Raw genomic sequence first — 13,869 nt, 5'->3', positions numbered from 1 at the left:
AGACCAAGTTATACTTAACTATTTCCTATGTGTCGGAATATCCTAACAAATGCAGTAAACAAATTTTTATTAAAAAGGCAAAGTATTTTTTTATTTGATCTGCATAAAAACAACGAAGAAATTTCCAGAAATTTATTACCTTCAGATGTTGAGGTTGTAGTCTTGTTTGTTGCTATGTCTGCAAGACTCAAAGAAACATTATCATTATGTATAGATTTGTTTGTACAATTATGACAAGTCTTTTTCGTTAAAACAAATTGACAAAGAAATTGCAGATTTTTAAAATGTAGACTCTCGAATAAAACTTGATAAATCTAAATTAAAGTACATGTTTCTTCTTCAGATGAGTTGGATGGTAAGAATCTCGAAAAAATAAGCAAAGAAAAATGGTCAATTGTTCTCTGCCCTGGAATGCTTGTTGTCCATGTTTCCACTTCCTCAGGGAGGGAGGAACGAATCAACATGAGGTTCTCACCAGCCTTTGCACTTCACCTCTCAAAGTGATCTAGGGCATCATATAATAAAGCTCCAGGTGATGTGCTTCCAATCTTAAAAATGGATTCAATAGAGTCGCGCATACGCTGCATAAATTCCATATTGGAATTGTTGACTCATTACATGAATATTAGCAAAGTGTATCACTAGAAAGACTGTCTTAGAGACTTGTGTCTGCAAACTTGAAATAGACAAAAGAAAGCTCGCTCCTTTATAAGAGGTGAACCTGTCATTCATAGAGAATTCTCAATCTATCTACTTTCAAAAATAGTTCACAGCTTCTAAGCCATGCCACCACTTGATGTTGTTTGAATAATTTGAATAATAGATGATCTAATCACAGCAAAGACAAAGAAACCAAGCACAATTGGCCCAATTGGATACGAATTGCCCTTCTTTATTGTTGTTTCAGGCACAACTCCCCTCTTCAGGATGTTTTTTTTCTAAAACTTAGCACTTTTCTTGTTTGCAAGGCGCCTAAATGTCGTCATTTTTTTTGTCGAGAGATTGCACCACCGATGTTAGATCTACAAGTTTTGGCTGCAATTCACAACGAATTTGTCGAATAAGTTGAGCTCCGCAAAGCGTGGCAACACACAACACAACAAGCCTTGCAGAGATAACAATCAACACAATCTTCACACCATCACATTCAAGGATCAAAAACATAGGTGATTTTAGGCTTGAATCACGTGTACCTCTAATGGAAAATATTTGCATGCAGATACTATTAAATCAAATGAACGTATAACAAGAGGGAAGAGAATAAAACTAGATGGGTCTTCAAACTTACATTGCTTAGCCATGGTACCTCCAAGTATCATTGCACTAATTACTTCAACAACAATACTTTCAAAAAGGTTTGCACCACAAGCTGCACAATCACCAATATTGTCTCCCACCAAGTCATCAATGACAGGTGGGTTACGTGGATCGTCTTCAGGAATACCCTGCTCCACTTTCCCAACCAGATCAACACCTACATCTACAACCTTTGTGAATATTCCTCCTCCAAGTTGAGCAAAAAAGTGCTACAAATGAGGCCCCAAATCCATAACCAACTAGCAGAAGAGGCAAATAAGTCAACTTCATTGAATTCGGTGTATCCACCCCTAGATATACATAGAATGAGGCATATAGAACTAGTACTCCTATACCTACCATGCCCACTACAATGATCGCTGAAAAGCCACTGGCACGAGTAGCCACCTGTGAAGCTTCTCTTGCTAACCACCTTGTAGCACTAGAAACTCTAACATTTGCACGCATAGAAACCCACATGCCAACATAGCCTGCAATACCCGAACACACGGCTCCAAGAAGGAAAGAAATTACAGTGATAAATGCTAAAGTTGACCTTTCAAGTCCAGATGCTTCCTACTGAGGAGTGCTATTTTGAAATAGATATATACCCAGGATAACAAATGCTAACAAAATTTCCATTTTTGAAATAGTGCCATTTTGAGTTGTAAAAAAAACCTTCAGCGCCATCCCGAATTGCATCTGAAATCTGGCTCATTTATGGTGGTCCTTCATCCTTAGTGTAAACTCTGAACAAGAATTCTAGAAGCACAAATGCCCATAGCAACAATCGAAATGTAGACATGGCAATGCCGTTGAAGCGTGAGGGGATTTCTGCGTTGTGCATCCAAAACTGCCAGAAAATCAAGCAGAATCTTAGAAAATCAAATCTGCTAGAAAATCAAGTAGAATCTAGGCTAGGAATTTAAAGAAATAAGGAACCATAATTGCGTCTAGATGTGAGAGATCTTGGCCATATTAATCGGCTAGTTTGTAGATCGAATTTTCACCAGCGACAGACATGAACATTCTCCTCCAACGTCCAACTCACTAGCGCTAAGAGCATTGAACTATATTCATGCCCTCATGATATAGAGCCCATACTCAACCTGCACAAAGTGATTCACCGTTCTATTATCGGAATATTCACCTCCTAAGTGAGTATCTTTGACAATGTCTTTGGCTTTAAAGGTTTCCTCTTCAATCATAAGAATTGAGACATCAACCGTTCTTCCTCCCAAATCAGATATGAGCACATTCTTTTCTTCAAATAGAAGTGGCTTTCTTTTTGAGGCCATAAGTAGTGGAAGCAGTTGTGGGCTCATCGATGATCCTCAACACATTTAAGCCAGTGATGAGATTAGCATCCTTGGTCGTTGGCGAGTCATTGAAATAGACAAGAACATTAACCACAACATTCTTTACAGTTTGGCAAAGAAAATTCTGTGCAATCTCCTTCGTCTTGGTAACGATCATAGAAGAAATTTCTTTAGGAGAGAATTACTTCTTCTCGTCCTTATAGCTCACCTCAATCATCGACTTATTCCCAGGGCCGGATAATACCTTAAAAGGCCAGAGCTTTAGCACTGGAAATTTCGAATTTTGCATTTTTAACTTCAAGGTGATTGTAAACCAGTGCGAACCCTGGAGATCTAATTCCCAACCCTTTATTTGACAAATCTAGTTCAAGGCCGAGAACATAGGTGCATGTTGATTTTATGCAGTTTTTTTGTTTTTGTTTTTTGGTTTATGTACAAAAATTCAAATATGTTAAATAATATATATATATATATATATATATATATATATATATATATATATATATATATATTTCATTTTTGAAATTTACAATATATATATATATATATATATATGTATATGTTTCATTTTTGAAATTTACAATATATACATATATATGTTTTTTTTAAAAGAAACAATAAAAAAGGAAAACAAAATTATTTGTTTTCAATTTTATTATTATTTTTAAATCAAAAGAAAATTAAATTTGATTTGAGTTATTTATTTTACTAATCAATTATTATTATTATTTAATTTGGATTCAGGAAATAAAAGGAAAATAATCGATCACACGTGAAATTATCGCTACTTTTGCTTGTGCTCCTTGTTCACAATCACTTGTTTTATTGCAATTTCCGTGCCAAGGGTTAGTAAATGGGTGGTTCTTTTTTTTTTTTGCTTGAGCAAGAGTCGAACCTTCATAATCATTAAATCAGAAAATTATTTACATAGCGTACAACTACCCATGAGGAAACATGGGTCTCTGACCAGCACTACAATCAAGAGAAAAAGGGTCACGTGTTAAGTGAAAGACTTCCCATAACCCTGCACACCCCAAAAAGGCACCTAATATCTAGACACCCAAACGAAACTTTAAAAATACCCACAAACTGGAATGTATGACTCCCGCCAAAACTGTTTGGAACATCAAAAAGCGTGCTTGATCCTGACCGTTGTTTCATCCAAATCGATCCAACGGCGAAGAAAATATCGCACCTCCTAGACTTCCGTCCTTTAACCTTGTGGCCCCACTGACCTGCACGACAGATCACAGCCGTTGATTCATCTGGCTAGATCCTACGGTGGAGGAACATATCGCTCCCGACAAAATGGTTGTTGTTTAACGCGCGATGAGGGTGGTAAATAAAACCGCCCCATCGCCATGTGTCGATCGGGGAGTGCGATCGCTGCCAAAAAATAAATACCACTTCCCGCCCGGGAGGCCTCCGATATACCGGAAACCACTCCTCAAGCTGAATGCCTCCCTTAGACGGCGTAAAAGGAATGTAATGGTCGCCGTTTGACACCGTATTTCGGTCATAGCCACTGTCGCTGTTGCTGTCGTTGGTGATCCTGAGGGTCGAACCAATCCAGCCTCCCCCACCTCTGTTCTGGTGGCTACGCTTCCAAGCAGCACGCGAAAGAACGCGAGAAGGGGAAAAAAGCACCTCACAATTCATCCACATTATTGGATAGAGCTTCCATGGTTCTGTTCCGGTACACTGTCATATCCTCTTCAGCTTGGATGTCACACTGGTCCATGAAATTGTCCTGAGACCACCTATGCCCGCCTAACATCTCCCTGTACATGGAACATTTCACTCCTTTATTAGCCAGTAAATCAACAAGTTTATTGGCCTGCCTTCGAACGTGATTAAACCTGACCATGCGTATGCTTTTGAGATGGAACTGTATCCTTTGGAAGACCTGGATCAGCCTCCAGTGATTTGAAACCTTCTCCAGCTCCGAGCCCCAACTGATTTTTTTAACCGAGTTGATAATTATTTCCGAGTCCGCTTCAATAATAACATTCTACCGGTTTTCCTGTACCAGGAGATCTAAACACAGCTCCATAGCCATGGCTTCAGCCATTTTGTTTGTAGCCCTGCCTAAATGCCCATGGAAGAAGGAAAGGATATTTCCATTTACATCCCTTAACACCCCTCCAAAGCCTGCATTGCCCGGGTTGCCTTTAAAAGCCCCATCTATGTTGAACTTCAGAAAGCCCAAAGGGGGAGGATGCCAGAATTCCTGATTAGCGATCCTAACCAAAACTCTTCTGTCCGGGCTCTGTGCCAAAAGCCCCTGCATTCCTAACAGACCCAGAATCCTCAAGTCAGCCTCTGAGGGGGGAATGTTAGGGGAATTCCGAATTATGGTGCCCACTGTCTCTTTAAGTTGTGTCAAAGTTTGTTTTAAAAGAAACTTAAGGGATCTCTTCTCATTTTTGAAAATTCTCTGATTCCTTTCTTTCCAGACATTCCAAATAATGAATGTAGGTGTAAGAGCCCAAGCAACACCTAGCATCTCATTATCTGAATAATATTTTCTCCATCTGGTCAAGGTGTTGAAGATGCACCCTCTGTCCCTATCACTCCTTTGGAAGATGTTAGCAAAATAATCCCATAAACTAGAGGTAAAGTTGCAATTATTGAGGAGATGTTCCATGGTTTCTTCTTGAGCCTCACAGAGCTGGCATCTAGAAGGCCCCAGCACTCCCCTTTTCCTTAAGTTATCCCATGTCAGAATTCTCTTGTGATAGACAAGCCACATGAAGATTTTAATCTTCATCCATCCTTGATGCCTCCATAGATCCTGCCATACTCTATCCGGAGCCAGAGAGTCCAAATCTAGGAGTTTACGTTTAGCTTCCTTCAGATTAAAGGTACCCTTGTTATTGTTGCCCCACCTTAATTGGTCATGCCCTCCTGTTACTAAGATATTTCTTTGTTCCAGTATCCTCATAAGAGCCTCGGCTTTGGTTTTCAAGGGGTTATCTTCCTCATAAAACATTTTCCTCCACTTTCTCCACTTACTTACATTATTGTTTTGGTCCCAAAAATCTTTGACTTGTGATAACCCCTTGTTATCAGTCTCTCTTTTGAGGTCTAGAAATTTCTCCTTTAGCAGTATTGGTTCTTATTTCCATTTATCTTCCCAAAAAAGTGCCAAGTACCCCTCTCTGATTTCCCAGAAAATATTTTTTTGAACTAGGCCTCTATTCTCTCAAGCCTTATTCCAGATATATGAACCCTTTATATTGCCAGACATCCTTATAATATTGTTATTGTCCCAAGTGCTGACATATTTCTCTGTCCATATTCTAGCCCACCGGGCCTTTGGTTCTTTTATCCAACTCCACCATAACTTTGCTCCTAAAGCCCTGCTTAGAACCTCTGGATCATCCAAACCCAAACCTCCATGAATTTTAGGTTTACAAATCTTCTCCCATGCCACTAAGGCCCATTTCCTTTTTTTCTCCCCTTTCCCCCAGAGAAAGTCTCTTTGAATGGTTCTGAATTGTTGTAAGACTCCTTTTGGAACAGGGAGTGCTGAAAGCATAAAAACTGGGATTGATTGTAAAACTACCTTTGTGAGCACTAACCTGCTAGCTAAATTTAAAGCTCTGAAGGTCCAATTTCTGATTTTATCCTGCATCTTGTTAATCATCGGTTCCCAGATATTTTTATGAAGAGGTTTAGCAGTAAGGGGGACTCCCAAATATTTCGAAGGAAGAGAATCTCTTTGATAACCTAGAATTCTGGAGATGTTCCTTTGGATAGCAATATCAGTATTGAAGAAAAAGATTTTGGATTTGAAAAGATTAACCTCCATTCCTGTGGCTAGAACAAAATCATTTAGAAGTTGTTTGTAAGCCAACGCTTCCTTGGCTGTGGGAACCCCCTGCAACATGGTATCATCTACAAATTGCTGATGAATCAAAGTCTGACCATTCTCACAAAGTTGAAGACCCTTGATTTTGCCTTCGACTTTCGCTTGCTTGATCGATCTACCAAGTCCTTCCATCATGAGAATAAAGAGAAAGGGAGAGAGAGGATCTCCCTGTCTAAGGCCTCTTGAGGGAATAAACATCTCGGAGGGAGAGCCATTTACCAAAATTGAAAAGCTAGAAGAGGTTACCAGAGCCATAAACCATCTAACCCAATTATGATCAAACCCGAAAGCTATGAAGGCCCTCCTAATGTAGGTCCAGTTTACCTTATCGTAGGGTTTAGCTATCTCTAGCTGCATAATCATACCCACCTTCTTGTTGCAAGTCAGTGAGTGCACTACTTCCTGTGCTTGAATGATGTTGTTGAGAATTTTTCTACCTTCCACATAACTAGATTGCTCCCCAGAAACAAGGGTGGGGAGGAGAGGTTTGAGTCTGTTAGCTACAACCTTAGATATAATCTTCTAAACCACATTGCACAGTGCTATGGGTCGAAACCTATCTGGAGTCAGAGCATTATCTTGTTTAGGGATTAGTGAAATGAAGGAGGTGTTGAGTGCCTTCAGAATAGTTCTGTTCCTTCCGGTATCTTCTACCACATTCAGCATGTCTTGTTTTACAATATTCCAGCATGCTTTGAAGAAGTCCACATTAAAACCATCAGGACTCGGTGCTTTACAATTCTGCATTTCCTTAAGGACTTCATTGATTTCTTCTTCCATAACTGGCCGGTTGAGGTTGAGATTATCCTCTCTAGACACAAGTCTTGGTATCTTTCTTGTAATGTCCTTTATGAAGGTCTCTCTTTTTGGAATAGTTTCCCAGGCAATCCCTCTAAAGTGTTGAACTAAAACCCCTTCAATTTCTTCCTGGGTATTGACGAGTTTCCCTTCCTCATCTTTGACGAGGAGATTCTATTATGATCCCTGTTAGCCAAAGTTGATCTGTGGAAAAATCTGGTATTTCTTTCCCCTTCCTTTAATCATTGCACTCTAGATTTTTGTCTCCAGAAAATTTCCTCTTGTTTACATAAGTTCTCCCACTCGTGCTGAAGAATGGTTGCTTTATCATTTCTGATCTTATCAAAGCCAATCTCAATGATGGATTGGTTGAGTATCTGCAATTTATTTTCAACAGTTTTTTTACCTTCAAAAATGTTGCCAAACTCACTCTTGTTCCACTCTTTAAGTCTGAGCTTTATGTGTTTTAGTCTTTTGTGAAGAATGAACATACTCGAACCCTGAATATGAAAATCCTCAGACCACCATCTAGAAATATTGTTGATAAAATCTTGATGGGAGAGCCAGATGTTCTCAAATCTGAAAGGTTTGTTCCTGGGAGTACCAATGCCCCTGATCTCTAATTGAATTGGCCAGTGGTCCGAACCTCCAAAGGGCAGAATCCTTGCTCCTATATCAAAATCTTTGAGAATAAGGTCCTCTGATAAGATGAATCCGTCTAACTTAGAGGCCACTAAAGACCCTCCTCCTCTCCTATTGTTCCAAGTAAAGAGACCATTACTTGTTTCCATATCAACCAATTTTGCAGTGTCCAAAAAGAATTGAAAGGCTAAGGCATCTCTGGTGAGAGATCTGGTGCCTGCTTTTTTCTCCGTTAGTGATTTGATCATGTTGAAGTCCCCACCCAGAATCCATGGAGTCCCAACATATTTCTCTGAGATCCATAAGAGAATCAAGGAATCTCAATTTGTCCTCCATTCTCTGAGGGCCATAAACATTCGTTACCAGATATGTCTCCCTAACCCCCTCCGGCTGTATGACCAAAGAAAGATAATTTCTGGAAGCTTCAAAATCTATTATGCTAATCTTGAGGGGGTTCCAAAGAGTCAGAATACCACCTGCTGTGTTTTCTGCCTTGACTTCTAGAAACTCAAAACGACTGAGCCATTTATTATGAAGTTCTTTAATCTTCTGAATGGAACATTTAGTTTCCTAGATAAAAATGATATCTGGAGCTTCTTACTTCATCCTGTTACTAAGTAAACTTTGTTTTCTTTTACTACCTAGACCCCGTATATTCCAAGAGGTAAACTTCATCATAAAATATTAGTGAAAGAGTAACTGGTTAGGTCTTTCATCTTACCTGAGTCTTTCATTAACTTTCCACACTCCATCAGCGATTCATTCTGCTTTTTTCTGCCTCTCTTCTTTCCAGGGCCTCTAGGTGCTAATCCTGGTGTGTTTTTTGAGGATTTCACCCCTTCGTTGCCTTGTTTTGCCATGTTGCCTTGCCTTTCCTTCCCATCAACCTGGGTTTTCCATAAGTACAACTGCTGTACTCTAGAGAAATATTCTTGACGTAACGAATCTAACCATTCCATGGTTCCTTGTTTCAAGAACCCTTCCAAATCTAGGTGTTCTCTATCTAAAATCTCCTGCAGCTCCTAATCCTCCATTTCCATCTCACTTTGGGTCATTTCCTGGTCCATGTCCCATTCTACCTCACTCATCATGGTCTCTTTCTGTATGTTAATGTGCTCTGGTTGGTCTTTATTCTCCTATGTCTTCTTATTTTCTGGATTTACCTCTAATCCCTGATCTTCTTTTATAGTCTCTTCTTCCTCCTCGAGCAGCTGAAACCTATTCTGCGTGACTTGAGACCCTTCGGCTTGCTGGTGTCTAAGACCTCTTTTGCCACCTTTTCCTTTGTGACTCACTTTTTGAAAACTCTTCGTATCCTTCTTGGTATAATCTATGCTTTTTTTCTCTGTTTTACTAAGAGGGCACTCTCTGAACAGGTGCCCATGCTCATGACATCTGTGACATCTAAAAGGAATGTGTTCGTAATCTACTGTTTGCACCCATTCTTCATCCAAAACTTCCAAGATCAACTCATCCGGTAGGGCTCCGGAGAGATCCATTTCCACACAGATTCGTGCGAAGGATGTGTATTTTCCTCTTCTGGTGGCTTCTGAAGCCTTGACAAAACGACCTAGTTTATTTCCTATTGCAGTTAACGATTCTATTTGCCAATAATCAAGAGGAAGGGAGTAAAGTCTTACCCAAATCGGAACTAAGGTGAAAGTCTCCTGCTCTGGGACAAAGTTCATCATCCACGGCCTCATATAGAGGTCAGCCGCTGCAAAGAATTAGGGCCCTCCTTCAAACACTCTGTCTTTGTCCTCAATGTTAGTGAAAACCACTGTGAAGAATCCTTTTGACACCAGATGTAGGTCAATGCTCCCTTTAGGTTTCTAATGATATTTAATCCACGTCTGTAAAGATTTTTCAGTGGGCCATACTCCCATGAATTTACAAATAATAGCATACGTGCTCATGTGTTCCCTATGTGCCTGCAACGCAGGATCATTCAAGACAACCCTAGGTGTGACCTCAGATTTAGGCTTACAAGGACCCATTTGAGCCGTGGTTTTTGCTTCCTTTTCCTTGTTATTTTTCTCATTGTCTCTAGTGCTTTGATTCTCACTATGTTTGTCTCTATCCTTCCCTTACTCCCTACTTTCTTTCACATTGTCATTTCTCCTGACTTCCTCCAGTGGCTTCTTACCACGGTTGTTCACCGCTTGCTTGTAGGAGGGAGTGGAGCTCCCTCCTCCCCTCCTGACCATGGAGAACTACGCCTTCACAAATTCAACCTTGTCTGTTCCTCGCTCGTCCTGTTCTTTTCTCCCCGTGCTGATGGTTTTTTCTACAAAACATTAGCTAAAATTGAATCGTAATTGGGTGGTTCTTACTACACCACAAAATTGCAAATTTATCCTAAAAATCACAAAAACTTGTTTTTATTTGTTTGTTCCATTCTAAAAAAAGAAATGAAACATTCTCTTAAGTATAAGAGCATTTTCAATGCATCCATTTGCGTAACAAGATCATGACTAAATTCATATCCAAGTTTGAAAAATAAACCCTAATGAATTCTTGGACATGATCATAAAGATTTGATGTTAAAAATTGTAGCCTAATGACTAGTTGAGACCAAATTTGAACGTGATCTTTAGGTTTTTGATCTTCTTCAACTGTCATAGCATAATGCTTTTCAAATCTTGTTGTTGCAATTAGATTTTTATTATGTTTTTTTTTTCTAGTGAATGAGGGTTTTTGATTTGTGTTTTATTTCTATGTTTTCTACATGCAAATGCAAATAAACTTAAATAAAAATGCATAAATGCAATTAAGCCTAAATAAAAATGACCCTGAATGAAAATGGTTCCTAAACGATCCTCCTAACTCAGTTACATCTAAATTTTCTTCCCCAACAACAACGCCAAAATGTAGGGCGATTTAATTGTATGCTAAATCCCTGTCATTTAATTTGTCAACCCGGGGGTTTCGTAAACTTATAAGCAAACCAAAATATATGGGACCTCAGATGAAACTGTTGTATAAAGTTTGTTTAGAATGGAAATGCATATTACAACTATAACTAAAGAAAACTGCAAAAGAAATCACATGCAAGAAAATTGAATTAAATTCTAGGGATGGAAGTTAAATTCTAAAGGTGGAATTTATGAACGCCATGGCCTTTCTAAACTATTCAAAAAAAACTAATCTATGAAAAACTATAAGAAGCAAATCTATGATAATCTAGAAAGAAGTAAATAACAACTAGTGAGAAAGAAGTAAATAACAACTAGTGAGAAAGCAGTAAATAACAACTAGTGATTTAGTTGTCAAGCAAGAAAACTAGGATAACTAGTAAGCAAGCAGTTTAATGACAATCAAATCAAATCTAGGAAATGAAATCATACTTGTGGAAAGTAAATCATACTTGCAGAAAGGAAATAACAAAAATCAAACTATGTTACCATTGTATGCAAATTTCGGTTGATGGGGATCCTTCCATTCCTCAATGAGCACACATGAACAACTATCACACCTTAAGAATCAAACAACACTCATAACTCATAATTTTGGAGAAAATGATATTATTCATGCTAAATGAACAATCATAAATCTGATGCTAATGAATAACTGATAACTGTTGGCTTCCTTTGAAGGATGCACCTCTTATTTATACATGAGTTAGGGTTATCTACTCAATAAATGCAGATCCCTTAAATATCTAATAGATCCATACTTATCTCAACATATCCCTAAATATTAGATACAAATCCTATGACTCATAAAGACCTCCATGATCTTTCTCCTTGGAATATGGTCCACCCCTGTAGTGTCCTATCTAGGGTACTAGACTAGGCTATATTTATTATCGACCAGGATGCGTAGACTTAGAGGCATGCGTCTAAAGTATATAGACATAAAGGATTATTAGCTAAGTGGTTATGATGGTAGGTCACAGGACTTCTTTACAGAAGATTGAGGTATGTTACCTATCACCCAAACACTTAGGTCACTCAGTTCATCTACTTAATTACAACACTGTCACTCAATGCATTTACCAAATTAAAACACTGTGTATCACTTCAAACCAAGATTTCAATCTCCTTACAGAGATACCATGCATAAAACCCCTGTTCAGCAAATACTCAGCATTCACTAATATTCATGCAAGATAAAGACATATGGAAATCATAAACATACTTTGAAATGAAAGCAGAGTTCATGACATTGCTTTAAAAGACAACAAAGGATCGAATCCCTTACAAGATACGATTCACGATCCCAGTGATGAACTGTTCAAGCGCTATCATAAACATAAACCATACGCATTCTATTGGAATCAACAACCAATTCTAATTATTGTGCATGTTATGTAATACCCTAAGTTGCGAATGGAAAGGAAATAACAGTATACCAGTTTAACGCAGGGCCCGTCCACGTTCCAGAGGTATACTGGACTGTGTTCAACCGATTATAAAATCAACGCAACAAGACAAAGATCGTAACTGTAACTGTGTTCTTGATATTAAGTTCAAACTCTGTTTTCAAACGATACAACGATAACCAACCATTGACTACACAGAACTGTCTTTACATATGTTTTTATAGCCCTTACATTTCGAAAACGAATGTACATTCATGATATGGCTGTTGCCGCTTTTACCATGTCGAGATTTTTAAAATGTTTCTATCCTAAACTGATTTCAAAAAGGAACAAAACTAAATCAATTTAGAATGCTTTGCTGTTGCTGCCTTTGTCGCCAACATGCTATACTTTGACCATTGTTGACCGCGCATGTAGGAGGGTCGATTCTGCTGTAGGATAGGTATTCGTCCATGTTTGGACATTCTACTTTTCATCCCTACCCTTCGCTCTAGCCTAGCTGTCATGCCACATGTCAAACAATGAACCAATTACAAGATGTTGGAACTTCCTGTAGCCATTTTACCAAAAATTCCTAATTCTTTAACATAAAACTCCTAAATCAGTTTCAATGCATTTTAATAACTATAGGACTATTAACTAATCAATTTTCAAGGGATCTAAGAGATATATGATGGAAAGAAGTAGGCAAATGATATGTTTTAGGAGGAAAAAGGAGGTCATAGGATGGTACCAACATCTCTCCCCGACTTAATGAATTAGCATGTCCTCATGCTAACCCCGAAGTGCTTCCCTTGAACTCTGTCCCTGCCTGTATCTCTGCTGCCTTTAGTAATGTATCCACATTATTTTTCACCTTGGCATCTTTCTGACCATGGAGCTCCTGCTTTAATCTTTTGTATTTTTCTTTGAGGGTCTTCTTCTGGTTGTACCACTTAGTGGCCCATTTACAAATATCCGTTTGCTCAGCCTCAAGTTCACTGATTCGCTCCCTTAACTTTTCATTCTTCTGTTGAGTCTCTTTACTTTGCGCTCGGAGCATCTCATTTTCTTTCTTGATAACCTTTTCTAACATATTAGCCTCCATGAGTTCTTCCTTTAATTTCTCAATTTGTTTCTCCAGTTTCTTCTGTTTCTTAATGGGAGGTGGTGAACCTTTTTCCTGCCTGTTATGGCTTTCAACCTCTATATCAGCTCCTGGTCCTGGTGTTGAGTGGTCACTACTCTCAATATCCATTGGTATAGGTGCATTGGATTCAAGCTGGTCTTCTTGTAACTGGGCTTTTGGTGCTCTCCTTGTTCTTCTTGAATAAGTGGTGAAAATTTTATCTTGCTCTGCCTTCTGAGCATCTTCTTTTCTCATTTTCCTAGTCCTTATGCTGCTCATAGGTGGTGGTACCTTGCTTGCTTTGGATACTGGGATCTCTTCATCGATATCCTTCATGAAACCTGAGTTCTCCTGCAGTTCTTCTTTGTCTTCCTCATCTTTAATTTGATTAGCAGCTAAGAACTCCTTCCACGGTTTCCCTCTTCTCTGCAATTCATGCTCAATAAGAATTTTGATTAAGCCAAAGTGATATAGGCTCTTGTCTTCATTTCCCTTCTTCTTTTGAATG

The 13,869-nt window shown here is 38.7% G+C and overlaps 1 pseudogene; it reads right to left on the bottom strand.

Annotated features, from left to right (window-relative positions):
* Positions 1 to 776: 776 nt before the first annotated feature.
* On the bottom strand, positions 777 to 986 carry LOC149205061 (uncharacterized; annotated as a pseudogene).
* Positions 987 to 13,869: the final 12,883 nt, after the last annotated feature.

This window comes from Pinus tabuliformis, chromosome 1_2 (genome assembly GCF_031772625.1).
Source record: "Pinus tabuliformis cultivar Carrire ecotype Pingquan chromosome 1_2, CPIR1, whole genome shotgun sequence".
In the NCBI taxonomy this organism is placed as follows: domain Eukaryota; kingdom Viridiplantae; phylum Streptophyta; class Pinopsida; order Pinales; family Pinaceae; genus Pinus; species Pinus tabuliformis.
The sequence above is the reverse complement of the archived record's forward strand: the minus strand, read 5'-3'. Positions and strand labels throughout refer to the sequence as shown.